Raw genomic sequence first — 13,954 nt, 5'->3', positions numbered from 1 at the left:
TTCTTTCTGGTGACCAGGTGAACTGGTCGATAATCTACAACCATCCGATCCGTTTCGTCTTTCTTCTTGACGAAGAGGATGGGACAAGCCCAAGGAGAAGAGCTAGGACGAATGAAACCTTTATTCAAAGCCTCATCTAATTGCTTCTTAAGTTCGGCTAGCTCCAGGGGTGCCATCTTATATGGTCTTCTGGCTATTGGAACGGTTCCCGGAACAAGGTCTATCACAAACTCTACATCTCTATGAGGTGGAATTGCTGGCAGTTCCTCTGGAAAAACATCCGAGAAGTCACGGACTACCGGAATGTCTTCAAGTTCGGGAAGAGGGTTGGCATTAGGGAATAGAGTTGGCATTTGGCAACTCGAGTAGAGACATTGACTATCTCACCCGAGGGATGGGTAAGGTGAACATTTCTAGAATGATTATCAATGTTGGCATAATGAGCTGACATCCAGTCCATACCCAAGATAATAATTATATCCGAAGATTTCAGGGCTATCAAAGATGCTAGAAAAACTAGCCTGTCTACTATAATTTCATTGTCATAGGTTATCCTGGAGGTTTGCCACTTACTACCAGGGGTTTGGACAACCAATGGGATTGGCATATCACAGAAAGACATGTTATGCAACTGTGCATAACTTTCTGAATTGAAGGAATGAGATGACCCAGTGTCAAAAATAACAGATGTTGGGTGATGATTAACAAGGAGCGTACCCAGTATGATGTCGGGATCCTCTGCAGCTTCTTCTGCTGAAACATAGTTCACACGGCCACGTGCAGAAGTTGGCTTCACATAATAAGCTTTGCCCGACTTGCCTTGCCCAACGGACTTTCCGGGTTGCTTGGCACCCATATTCTGAGGACACTCTCGGGAATAGTGCCCTGGTTCTCCACACTTATAACAGATCACCTGATTTGCACGTGGTGAAGCATTGCTAGCTGTACCACCATAGGTTTTTGCTGGAGGGTTGGTCTGATTCGTCTGAGGCGCCACATAGGATGGCCTCGGAGTATATCTTGGCGGCAAAGAACTATTTGGAACCCACAGCCTGCGTTTTGGGAATGCAGAACCAGATGACGAGCTAGAGTCACGGGAGTGCTTCTTTGTGGCTTCATAGTCGGTATGACCAGTCTCGGCACTGATCGCCTTGTTGACAAGAGCTTGAAAGCTTGTACATTTGTGGAGGCGCAAATCACGACGAAGCTCAGGGCTCAGACCCTTACGGAATCTTGCTTGCTTCTTGGCATCAGTAGACACCTCCTCTGTTGCACAGCGGGCGAGGTTACCGAACTCGCGGCTATAGGCATCCACAGTCAACTTTCCCTTGGTGAATGCACAGAACTCCTCTCTCTTTCTGTCGATCAGGCCCTCTGGAATATGGTGCAGACGGAAGGTTGCACTAAAATCTGCCCATGTGGCTGCTGGTCCGGCAGGATGCATAGCTTCAAAGTTCTCCCACCACAGATTGGCGGGTCCATCTAGAAAGTACGCCGCAAAGGTCACCTTGTCGGCCTCGGAACATTTGCAGAGTGAATCTTGAGCGATATACTGCACAGCCAATCATCAGCATCGAGGGGATCGACAGAGTGATGGAACTTTGGAGGATTCAGCTTCACAAAGTTATTGAGGGACACTGCATCATTCCTAGGCTGACGAGCCGTATTTTGCTCAATATGCTCTAACAGACGGTTTGTCTCCCTTTTGTTTCTCTATGCCTCAACCATAACTTCCGCCAGAGAAGGCGGGTGAGGCAGTTCCTCCTGCGACGCTTGACTACCCTCGCCTTGCTCATGAGGAGGGGCACGGTTCAACCTGGTGAACACCATCCTGACAAATAAACTCACAGCTTAGACCAATCTCAACATCAACACTAACTATGGATTAAGAATGCAGTGAACACATGGAATGCGGAAATGAACATCCGAACAACATGGTAACAAGCAACTGCTATATATACACCATGGTTCATACACACCATTACATAGTTCAGTACAACCTTAACCGAAGGGCAAACTACTGAAAACATGAAACTACTCATCATAGGCTTCCAAGCTTCCTATACATTATTTATCTATGCCTCCGGAATTCATCTCACGACACAAGCATACTCCACAAGACACATAGGACTATGGTAGTAAAACTACAACCATACTATCCTTTCACTCACGGGTTCAGGCATCACATACAACATCTCATAAAGATTGCCTCCATGGCCTGGGAGCTCGACATACGGATCAGGAAATACTCCAGCCTGAGACCCATGGGATCCGTAAGGACACGGGTGTGGCCTTGGTTCCCTGACTGGTGGTAGTAGAGGTCCCCGAAGAGGGGTGACTCCTCCTATAGCAGGCCAGTCAACATGAGCCGGAAGATGGGTCCTAACAGGGTTCAACATCTCTATATCTCCATACCCTGTCTGGACTACAGGTGCCAGTTGCATCAAAGCCGTCCACAGAAGGGCACGTGTAGCATAGAGCTCCATACGAAGGGCACGAGGATCCCTGTCTCTATTCTCTAGCATCTCAGCAGTGGACTGCAGCAACGGATCCTCCATAGAGGAATCAAAGTAGACCCCACTGAGGTATCCTTCTTCACCTGGCTGAGAGGCAGGAACATAACAGAACTCTGAATTCTGCAGCAGTGCATGTCTAGCCCTCATAATGGTCAGCATTGAATAGGCAGCATCTTGTACTGCCATGTCAACAGTGACCCCCAATCCATAAGACCAATGGATCGGCTCCTCAGCTCTAGGGTAATCTGGGAATACCCTAACGGTGCACAGGTATTGACTCTGATTAAAATCCTGGTACTGCTCCTCCACTGTGTACTCTGGGTACCAGCGGTAACCAGATACTGACATCATCCTGACTAGCATGGATGTATGACCTGGCACATCAATGCACCTAGTCAGACGAACAACCTGATGGGAAGGACGGCCAGGCATTTGAAAATAGAGAGTAATGCAAAGCATTAGAGCTCTGAAGACGAAATTGGGCACCATAACGGCTGTAAATGCTCAAAAACAATTTTGAGACAACCCATAAAAATAGGATAGCGTAACCACTCAACTATCAAGTTTAAATCCCTAGTCATCAAAACTTACTTCCATTTCCTTGGAATAATAGAAACCCGAGGTAACTCTCGACTCGTTGTCCTATAATCTACCGATCAGAACACGAGCCTAATAGAAAGATAAGTAACCTAGTCCTTAATCCCCACAGAAAAGACGAGGATGACTAGAATAGAATGATTTAAGAAGAGAAGCAAGAGTATTACGTTCCCTTCCACAAACAATTCCCTTATGTATAGCTAAAGCAATTCTAGACTCTACTTGGACCAGTTTGGCTTAGTAATCCTAGAGTCAATCAGGCTCTGATACCAACGCTGTCGGGACCCCGATCCTAAGCCATAGGAATCCAGCCTGTAATACCTCGCATCTCTTTGCGGTCTCAAGCACGGTTATCCCCACGGCTGTAGCCTTACCTTAGTCAGGACCGTTTGCGCCTTTTGACTCGCGTATGCAATTGTGTCGCTAGCAATCCAATGACAAAGAACCTGGATCGACATGTCTAGTCATAAACAAAAGCGGCAGTTCCACACAGGGACAAGCATACATGACCCAGCAAAGCAGGTGTCGATCACCAGCGAATGTAGACGAGTCGTAGCAAGCTACAAGGACTCCATTACATCGTGTGACATTTCCCAAAGGGACAGACACAACAGCTAAGAAGACCACATGCCAATCAACCAATGTGTCCGGAGTAGTAGCGAACTACCATGGCTCGTTGGAATCACAAAGGGGCATTCCCCTGTAAGGAGTGCTACTAAAGCATACGGCTAGGTATTCGAACCCCATACATATCAAGTACAACACATGTACTCATGGCATACCGATATGCATAGATACATCGATGGCATCACAACATAACCATAAACATACAACTTTATTTAGAAGGCTCAGAAGAGCCACACACATAATATTACACAGGTAGGGGTCTCACGACCCAACATCATGATTCATACACTCAAGTCTTACAAACCAGCGGAATAGTAAAGTTGTCCGAGTACAAACAGATGGAAAGATAAAGGCACATGGCCTGACTATCTATAGACCCATCCTAGGGCCAGATCGTAGCTGGGATACCAGCTACTCGTCGTCGTCGATGTCTAGGTAGAACCCTCCATTAGGGTCATTAACAACCTCTACAACAATTATTAAGCAAACATGAGTACGAAAGTACTCAGCAAGACTTTAGGAAATCTATCTAGTCAGAAAATGTATCAATAAAGAGTTGTGGGGGTTCGTGCGGAAAGCCAGCATTTGACTCTTGGCTAGACAACTTGCATTTTTAAATAGTTTTGACAACTATGTTTCTCGCACACGAGTCCACTAACACCACAACAATACTCCATCGTAGAATCATTTCGTCTCCCAACAGAAATGTCATCCACGACACTCACGCTTATCTTGTGAATTTTATGAGTAGCCATTAGAGTTATCTATGAACAACATATGTTTCCAAGTAGTCCATATCTGCGGACGCGGCTATTCGAATAGATCATAACCCTGTAGGGGTGTACTTCTTAACACACGCTCTCGCCACTTATCGCCATGTGCACGTCATGCACCTCGACAACCTTCAAGTGGAAGCTCAGCGAGGGAGTCGGCCACGACCGTTAACCACGCTAATACTTAGTCCAGGTCTATCGCCTATCTGAGGGTAACCCGCACGGAAGTCCGGTCGAGGTTTCCGCCACGGCCCCAAACGATGTGTGCAGGGTTCCCAAGTCCACCATCTGGGTGCCACTTGGTAAACCGTGCCACTGCCTACCGCATCATAGCCCACCTCTAACGTCAGCGCTACGCACGGCCTCCAGCATGACTATAAACACCAGAAACTACTTGCAAGTCCTGGACCGAGTACTAAGCGATTAATAAGTCGAGCGGGGTCATATTTCAAGGCCCAGCATGTGGTAGTATCTCGTCTTGGATTACATACACGAAACTCAGTTCCTAAGGACGGTTCCAATGAAACAACCCACCATGTACTCCTACATAGCCTTTCACCGATACCGTTACCAAATCAGGTTCAACACACAACCTTTACTTACTGAACACGTTCCCACAATTTTGTTCATCACCCAAATGACAGACCATACACAACTCTAAGCATAGCATGCATAGTAGGATAAGGCACATCATGGCTCAAGCATCTACCAGGTATGCTAGTTTGCAAGGTTCAGCTATTTACTATGACAAGGACATGTCATGCAAAGGAAGTGGGTTCAACTAACGTGGTAAAAGCAGTGAAAGCATTTTGAGCTAATGCAATAAGTAAGAGCAGGAGCGAGAACATGGGATTTATCAGGATGATCAAAATGGTTGCTTGCCTTGTTGCTTAGCAGAGGGGTGATATCCGTCAGTCGGATAATCAGACGTATCCGGAGGGGCGGAGCCTACCGGAATAACAACAATCAATCAATATCAAACATATGCAACAAAATGATGCATGAAATGCAATGTAGCGTGGTTTGAGATGAACAATAGAACCCTTTGGGGTGATCTTGATTTGAAATCATAATTCAAATGTCATTTGAATTATAATTTATTACATTCTTTAATTGATTTGACCTGATGCTGTTTCATAACTTTGTTTTTCATGCATGAAAATAGCACCATTGGATTCCTTGAATTTTTTTGATCCATTTTCCAAAACTTTGAACTTATTCTGGAATTATTTTTAAACAGAAAAGTCTTTATTGCATCAGCATGACATCAGCAGGTCAATCTGGTCGTTGAAAGTCAAACCTGACCAGTGGGACCCACTGGTCAGTGTCTCTAGCCAGGTTTTAGTTTAAATTTCACTTAATAAACTAATTATCAGGGTTGGACCCACATGTCAGTGACTGTTTAAGTTTTTATTTAATTAATTATTTTTATTAATCTTAAACTTAATTAACCAGGGGCTGGCCGCACCATTCATAGGCTCAGCGGGGTCAGATCCACCGGCGGCGAGGTCGTTCTCGCCGGCGGTGAGCCTCCGGCGACTAGCACAATGGCGGAGGGGCTCGGAAAAATATCTCCGATGACCAAACTTCATGCGGAGAGCACCAGACGAATGACACTTCACCCGCGGCTCCATTTTTGCACGCAGCTGGGGATGAAATGGTCGGAGATGACGCCGGCAACAAGCTTGGCGGCGGCCGAAGCTCGGGCATCATCGGGGTCATCAAAACAGGGGCATCACGCGCGGGGCTAGGCTCCTACAACACCTACGCGACGCACTGAAGCCATTGGTGGCCTCAGATGGACGAGCCGATCACCGGAGAGCTACCAGCGACGAGGTCCCGCGGCAAATCTCATCGGACTCCGGTGGAATCGGGGTCTAGAGGAAGGGATCGAGGGGGAAATCTTTGGGGAAAGGTTCCTGAGCTCACGAGGAGTGCAGAGGCGTCGAGAAAGGGCTCGGGGGTGGCATGAGGAGGGAGAACGACGGCGGCGAAGCTCCGGTGACCCGAGGAAGAAGACGACGGCTTCACAGCATTTCAGGGCTTCTCGGCGTCGAGCGACTAGCTGGAGAGCTTCAGGGGGGCACGACGAAGCTAATGCAGGCTGAGGTGAGAGGGAGAGGGACACGAGCGACGACGAGCTCAAGCTTGAGCTTGCGGTCATGGCGGCCGTGAGGGGGAGAGAGTACTGAGCGAATGGGGAGGGGATGAGCTTGGGGAGACCTCAGGGAGCTTATCCCCGACCGCGCCAGCGCGACGAGGCGGTCAGGCAGGCACGCAGCTGCGTGGGCGTGCTGGATCAAGCTGCGGCCACCTCTTGCTCTGACTGGCAGGAGGAAGACGACAGGCTAAGGTGGGTTGGGCTTCATGTGAGCGTCAGGGAAGCCTTTTGCATTTCTTTCCTTTTCTGTTTTCTGTTTTATTCTTTATGTTATTTGTTTTGTTTTATTTTTGGCTCCAAACTATTCCTAAAATAGTTTAAAAAATACTAGAATATTAGTTGGGATATTTCCAACCACTCATAAAGTTTTCAACATTTTTGGAAACTTTGAATTATTTGAAATCAAGTATATAATTGATTTCAGTAGCTTTTAACTTAAATTTAAAATGCCAAAAGTTGTTTGACTATAAGTTTCATCTCTGATATTTTTGTTTTCAACATTTATCAGAAATATTGAACTTTGAAGAAGTCCATTTTGGGTTCATTGATTTTTGCACTTGTTGGAATTCTTTTGAATAAGAAGTGGCTAGGGTTTTGCTTTGGTTTTTCTTGTTTTGCTTTTGGGTTTTCATTTCATTTCCTTGGATGCATTGAATGAAAACATGAGCAAAAGTTACTAAACCCTAACAGGGATCAGGGATGTGACACCTGCGCCGACAATCAGCCTTCTGAGCCTCGGAGAGAGCATGTTCGCGGGCTTCCGCCGCCGCGGCAAGAGACCTCTCTACCTACGCGCGGGCGCACTCATGGTGCAGACGACTGACGTTCACGGAAACTTCAAGGTACCGGCGCTTGTCCTCTAGGCGGACTTCGTTGCTCGCAAGCCCCGTTCCCAAACGCTGAAGCGCGTCTGCCGCGGTGCGGAGGAAGCTCCATGGCGTGGCACGCAAACCCTTAACAAGCTCTAGTGACCAACGAGAGCTCTCTCTTTATACACGACGAGTGGGAGAGGCGCGCGAGGAGTCTCTCAGCCCAGATCCATGCTCGGGGGCTGGGGGCTCACCCGCAGGCGCTTCGTCGGAATGAAGCACCCCCTGAGGCCCCACGTTGCCAAGCAGAAGGGGTCCGGAAGGGGGGCGCAGCTTGACCGTGGGAGGAACCGCACGCGAGGGGAATGGCACTCTCCCGGGGAGCTGGAGGCCGCAGGCGAGGAAGACGACAGTGGGCTCATGCGCAAGGGACTCAGGAGGTTGGACCCCACTCGATGCGGGGGAAGAAACCATAAGATGCTCGGCGGTCTCAGGGGAGGGCAGCATCGACCCGCCTCCCCTGTCGTCGGTAGGGAGCCTGCAGAACAAAGGCTCAGAAGGGAGGCGCAAAAGGGAAGGACAAAGGAGGGTGCGGGCTCTTACTCGTCTATGGCGACCCGCTTCTTCTTCACCGGAGCCCACCGCATCGAGGGTCGGCCGCCCTCAGGCAACCTCCTCTTCTGGCCAACGCGGCTGCCCCAACGAGGAGACCCGGCGGACCTCGGTTGAAGCTTGAAAGTAGGGGCGGCGACTTCCATCAACCCCGGCCCATCCCGGAGGAAGAGCCTGGTGAGCGGGCAGCAATAAACCTCCTGCCTCGGCTGCGGGAGGGCCAGCATGACCAGAGTTTTCGTGGGCCTGAACCCCAAGGGTGGAGGCCACCCGACCACGCGTATCCCCTCCAAGGAGGAACCCCCACTCATTGAAGAGCGGCATCCCTACGACGAGAGCTTCGGGGGCCTTGAAGTTATACAATGGGAGGCCATCCTGGGTTAGCTCGTCAGGATCGCCACGAGTCAGCCGACAGAGCAACTCGCGCAAGACGTGAGGGTAGAGAGGGAGGATCTGGATCCTCACTGGGTCGTAAGGTCCCGCGTAGGCCCACATCGGACGGGAGTGGTGCTTAAGAGGAGCGATCCGCTGACGGATAAACACTCGCACCACCATCGCCATTGTCACCCCCGCCCGCTTCAGTTTCTCTAGCCGAATCAGGACGGGCGTGAGCCGGAGGTCATTAAGCTCCTCGCGCCTCCACCCCAGGTTTGGCATTGCGCGGGTCGACGGCGGCTCGAACAGGGCTCCGGCCCTGGCAGTATAAACCTGCGCCCACTTCCGCCGAAACCCCTTTGCCTCGTGGAGGAGCTCGGCGTCGAGGGCCCCCGAAACCGATGCGTCAGCCATTTTCAAGGACATGCACCCGGAGCACTACTCCATGGAGACCAATTCAAGGGAGAAGAAGTGGCAAAGCAATGCCACGGAAGAGGTAACACCAAGAAAGGCCTGGCACAAGAATACGAAGGCCGAGAGGAGAACCAGAGAACCGGGGTCAAGGTAGAGCGCATGGATCTGATAATGCGAGAGCACTGCAATGAAGAAGCTCGAGAACGGCGGTAGTACACCGAACAGAAGGGTGTGAATATGAAGGGGAACCGCGGGGGTCGCCATCTCGCCCCGAGGCCAAGAACCTGGCCAGATCTTGGTGGCCCCCACTCATTGGAGCCGGCCGCGACTACCAGTCGGATCTTCTCCAACCCCTTGAAGTTCACCATTGTTGACCGGCCCAACGCGGGCCGAGCCGCCGTCGAGATGGACGGACCCCGCAAGCCTCTCCTCTTTCCCCTTTTAGAGGCATGGCAAGGAGAATGAGGGTAAAAAATCACGCATCGCGTCGGGGTTCGGAGGAGGGAACCAGGGTCACACAGGGGGAAGAACCGACGACGATCTCGACGAGAGATGATGGCGGCTTGCAGATGCACACCCTTCTTCTTAATGTATGGAGCTGAAGCTATCTTGCGGAGTGATAACCTTCATAATTCTCCCCGTGTGGATTTATACTCGGAAGCTGAAGTTGAATAGGCGCATCAAGAGAGAGTGGATCTCTTGGAAGCAGAGCGTGAGATGGCCTTAATTCAGTCGACTGCATATCAATAGGATCTTTGTCGCTTCAATGCAAGACATATCTGGAGTCGGGCGTTTCACGAAGGCGATCTGGTGCTCCGAGTGGATCAACAGAGACCTCACAAGCTAGCCCCTACGTGGGAAGGACCATTCGTCATCACCAAGCACTACTGAAATTCATAAATTTGCCGTCTGCCAAAGCGGACGGCAAAGGGTGCAACCACGGACGGCAAAGGCTTTGCCGTCGGTCAGCAGACGGTAAAAAAAATCCGGTGAAGAGGTTCTTTTCCGTCAGCTTTCCCAAAGCGGACGGCAAAGAATCTTTGCCATGAGTGGGCTGACGGCAAATTAGCTGGGACGGCAAAGGGTGCAACGTCCCCGTTAAGTGTTAACGGCAGGCCGTCTGCCTTTGCCGTCTGCCTCCCCTCCTTTGCCGTGCGTGGGCAGACGGCAAAGAGGGAGAGAGAGGGGGCAGATTCCCCCCTTTGCCGTCTGCCTCCCCCCTTTGCCATGTGGGGGGCAGACGGCAAAGAGGGGAGAGAGGGGCAGATTCCCCCCCTTTGCCGTCTGCCTCCCCCCTTTGCCATGCGGGGGCAGACGGCAAAGAGGGGAGAGAGAGGGGGCAGATTCCCCCCTGTGTCGTCTGCCTCCCCCCCCTTTGCCATGTGGGGGCGGACGGCAAAGAGGGGAACCAACCCCTTTTTTTATTTTTTGTTATATCGAGCATTTTCAACAATAATCAGGATATATATATATATATTTCACATAAATAAATTTCTTTCCGTACTCATAACCATATTAAAATAACCTCTTATATCCAGCTATCAAGTTGCATCCACGTGCATACAAAGTTTCATATATTACACCAGTTTCATCCACGTGCATACAAAGTTTCATATATTCATATACTACAATAGTTTTAATACAACCCATGTTACAAGAAGTCATCTTCAAGCATTCCATCAATATTTGCCAAGCTTCCCGTGAAGTGAAGGTAATCTGCAAAATGACAAATAAGAAAGTTAGAAGAATAATAGTAGATGAAGTAGTGTATATATAGGTTATTTCGGAGAGAAATTAGCAAAGTATAGACCATTTAGGAGCTAACTAAGCTAACTATGTCATTTAGGTGGAACCCTAGCTAACTATAGGTCGTTTCAGAGCTAACTTGGGTAAAATAGGTCATTCCGGAGCAAACTATGCTTATTAAGCCATTTTTGATCTAGCTAGGCTAATTATAGGCCATTTAATACCTATGTTAGGGGGAATAGGTCATGTTGCAGCTACGTAAGCCTTATTATGTCATTTCGAGGATAATTAGCTAAGTATAGGTCATTTTTTATTAAATAGACCATTTAGGAGCTAACTAAGCTAATTATGTCATTTAGATGGATAAGTAGCCAATTTAGGCTTTGTTGGATGAGTCTAATTAAGCTACGTAGAATAAGAGAAAGAGAAGAAGAAGTTAAACAAGGAGGAGAAGGAGGAGGAGGACACGGAAGAGGAGAAGAAGAAGAAAAGAAGAAGGAGAAGGAGAAGGAGGAAGAAGTAGGAAGAAGGAGAAGGAGGAGCTCCTTCTCCTTCTTCTCCTCCTTCTGCTTATCCTCCTCCCTCTCCTTCTCCTTCTTCTCCTCTTCTTCTTCTTCCATCCTTTCATTTTTCCTCTTTCTTCTCCTCTCGTCTCCTTCTTTGGGCTAAATTGGCTAAGAATGCCTTTTCGGAGCTAATTTTGTCATTTCGAGGATAATTAGCTAAGTATAGGTCATTTTTTATTAAATAGACTATTTAGGAGCTAACTAAGCTAATTATGTCATTTAGATGGATAATTAGCCAATTTAGGCTTTGTTGGATGAGTCTAATTAAGCTACGTAGAATAAGAGAAAGAGAAGAAGAAGTAAAAGAAGGAGGAGGAGGAGGAGGAGGAGAAGAAGAAAAGAAGAAGGAGAAGGAGAAGGAGGAAGAAGGAGGAAGAAGGAGAAGGAGGAGCTCCTTCTCCTTCTTCTCCTCCTTCTGCTTATCCTCCTCCCTCTCCTTCTCGTTCTTCTCCTCTTCTTCTTCTTCCTTCCTTTCATTTTTCCTCTTTCTTCTCCTCTCGTCTCCTTCTTCGGGCTAAATTGGCTAAGAATGCCTTTTTGGAGCTAATTATGTCATTTCGAGGATAATTAGCTAAGTATAGGTCATTTTTTTATTAAATAGACCATTTAGGAAATAACTAAGCTAATTATGTCACTTAGATGGATAATTAGCCAATTTTGGCTTTGTTGGATGAGTCTAATATAGCTACGTAGAATAAGAGAAAGAGAAGAAGAAGTAAAAGAAGGAGGAGGAGGAGAAGGAGACGGAAGAGGAGAAGAAGAAGAAAAGAAGAAGGAGAAGGAGAAGGAGGAAGAAGGAGAAGGAGGAGCTCCTTCTCCTTCTTCTCCTCCTTCTTCTTATCCTCCTCCCTCTCCTTCTTCTTCTTCTCCTCTTCTTCTTCTTCCTTCCTTTCATTTTTCCTCTTACTTCTCCTCTCGTCTCCTTCTTCGGGCTAAATTGGCTAAGAATGCCTTTTTGGAGCTAATTATGTCATTTCGAGGATAATTAGCTAAGTATAGGTCATTTTTTATTAAGTAGACCATTTAGGAGCTAACTAAGCTAATTATGTCATTTAGATGGATAATTAGCCAATTTAGGCTTTGTTGGATGAGTCCAATTAAGCTACGTAGAATAAGAGACAGAGAAGAAGAAGTAAAAGAAGGAGGAGGAGGAGGAGGAGGAGAAGGAGACGGAAGAGGAGAAGAAGAAGGAGAAGTAGAAGGAGGAAGAAGGAGGAAGAAGGAGAAGGAGGAGCTCCTTCTCCTTCTTCTCCTCCTTCTTCTTATCCTCCTCCCTCTCCTTCTCCTTCTTCTCCTCTTCTTCTTCTTCCTTCGTTTCATTTTTCCTCTTTCTTCTCCTCTCGTCTCCTTCTTCGGGCTAAATTGGCTAAGAATGCCTTTTTGGAGCTAATTATGTCATTTCATGGATAATTACCTAAGTATAGGTCATTTTTTATTAAATAGACCATTTAGGAGCTAACTAAGCTAATTATGTCATTTAGATGGATAATTAGCCAATTTAGGCTTTGTTGGATGAGTCTAATATAGCTACGTAGAATAAGAGAAAGAAAAGAAGAAGTAATAGATGGAGGAGGAGGAGGAGGAGGAGAAGGAGATGGAAGAGGAGAAGAAGAAGAAAAGAAGAAGGAGAAGGAGAAGGAGGAAGAAGGAGGAAGAAGGAGAAGGAGGAGCTCCTTCTCCTTCTTGTCCTCCTTCTTCTTATCCTCCTCCCTCTCCTTCTCCTACTTCTCCTCTTCTTCTTCTTCCTTCCTTTCATTTTTCCTCTTTCTTCTCCTCTCGTCTCCTTCTTCAGGCTAAATTGGCTAAGAATGCCTTTTTGGATCTAATTATGTCATTTCGAGGATAAATACCAAAGTATAGATCATTTTTTATTAAATAGACCATTTAGGAGCTAACTACGCTAATTATGTCATTTAGATGGACAATTAGCCAATTTAGGCTTTGTTGGATGAGTCTAATTAAGCTACGTAGAATAAGAGAAAGAGAAGAAGAAGTAAAAGAAGGAGGAGGAGGAGGAGGAGGAGGAGAAGGAGACGGAAGACGAGAAGAAGAAGAAAAGAAGAAGGAGAAGGAGAAGGAGGAAGAAGGAGGAAGAAGGAGAAGGAGGAGCTCCTTCTCCTTCTTCTCCTCCTTCTTCTTATCCTCCTCCCTCTCCTTCTCCTTCTTCTCCTCTTCTTCTTCTTCCTTCCTTTCATTTTTCCTCTTTCTTCTCCTCTCGTCTCCTTCTTCGGGCTAAATTGGCTAAGAATGCCTTTTTGGAGCTAATTATGTCATTTCGAGGATAATTAGCTAAGTATAGGTCATTTTTTATTAAATAGACCATTTAGGAAATAACTAAGCTAATTATGTGATTTAGATGGATAATTAGCCAATTTAGGCTTTGTTGGATGAGTCTAATATAGCTACGTAGAATAAGAGAAAGAGAAGAAGAAGTAAAAGAAGGAGGAGGAGGAGGAGGAGGAGAACGAGACGGAAGAGGAGAAGAAGAAGAAAAGAAGAAGGAGAAGGAGAAGGAGGAAGAAGGAGAAGGAGGAGCTCCTTCTCCTTCTTCTTATCCTCCTCCCTCTCCTTCTTCTTCTTCTCCTCTTCTTCTTCTTCCTTCCTTCCATTTTTCCTCTTTCTTCTCCTCTCGTCTCCTTCTTCGGACTAAATTGGCTAAGAATGCCTTTTTGGAGCTAATTATGTCATTTCGAGGATAATTAGCTCAGTATAGGTCATTTTTTATTAAGTAGACCATTTAGGAGCTAACTAAGCTAAT

This window comes from Hordeum vulgare, chromosome 3H, assembly GCF_904849725.1.
Source record: "Hordeum vulgare subsp. vulgare chromosome 3H, MorexV3_pseudomolecules_assembly, whole genome shotgun sequence".
NCBI classification, from domain to species: Eukaryota; Viridiplantae; Streptophyta; class Magnoliopsida; order Poales; family Poaceae; genus Hordeum; species Hordeum vulgare.
The sequence above is the reverse complement of the archived record's forward strand: the minus strand, read 5'-3'. Positions refer to the sequence as shown.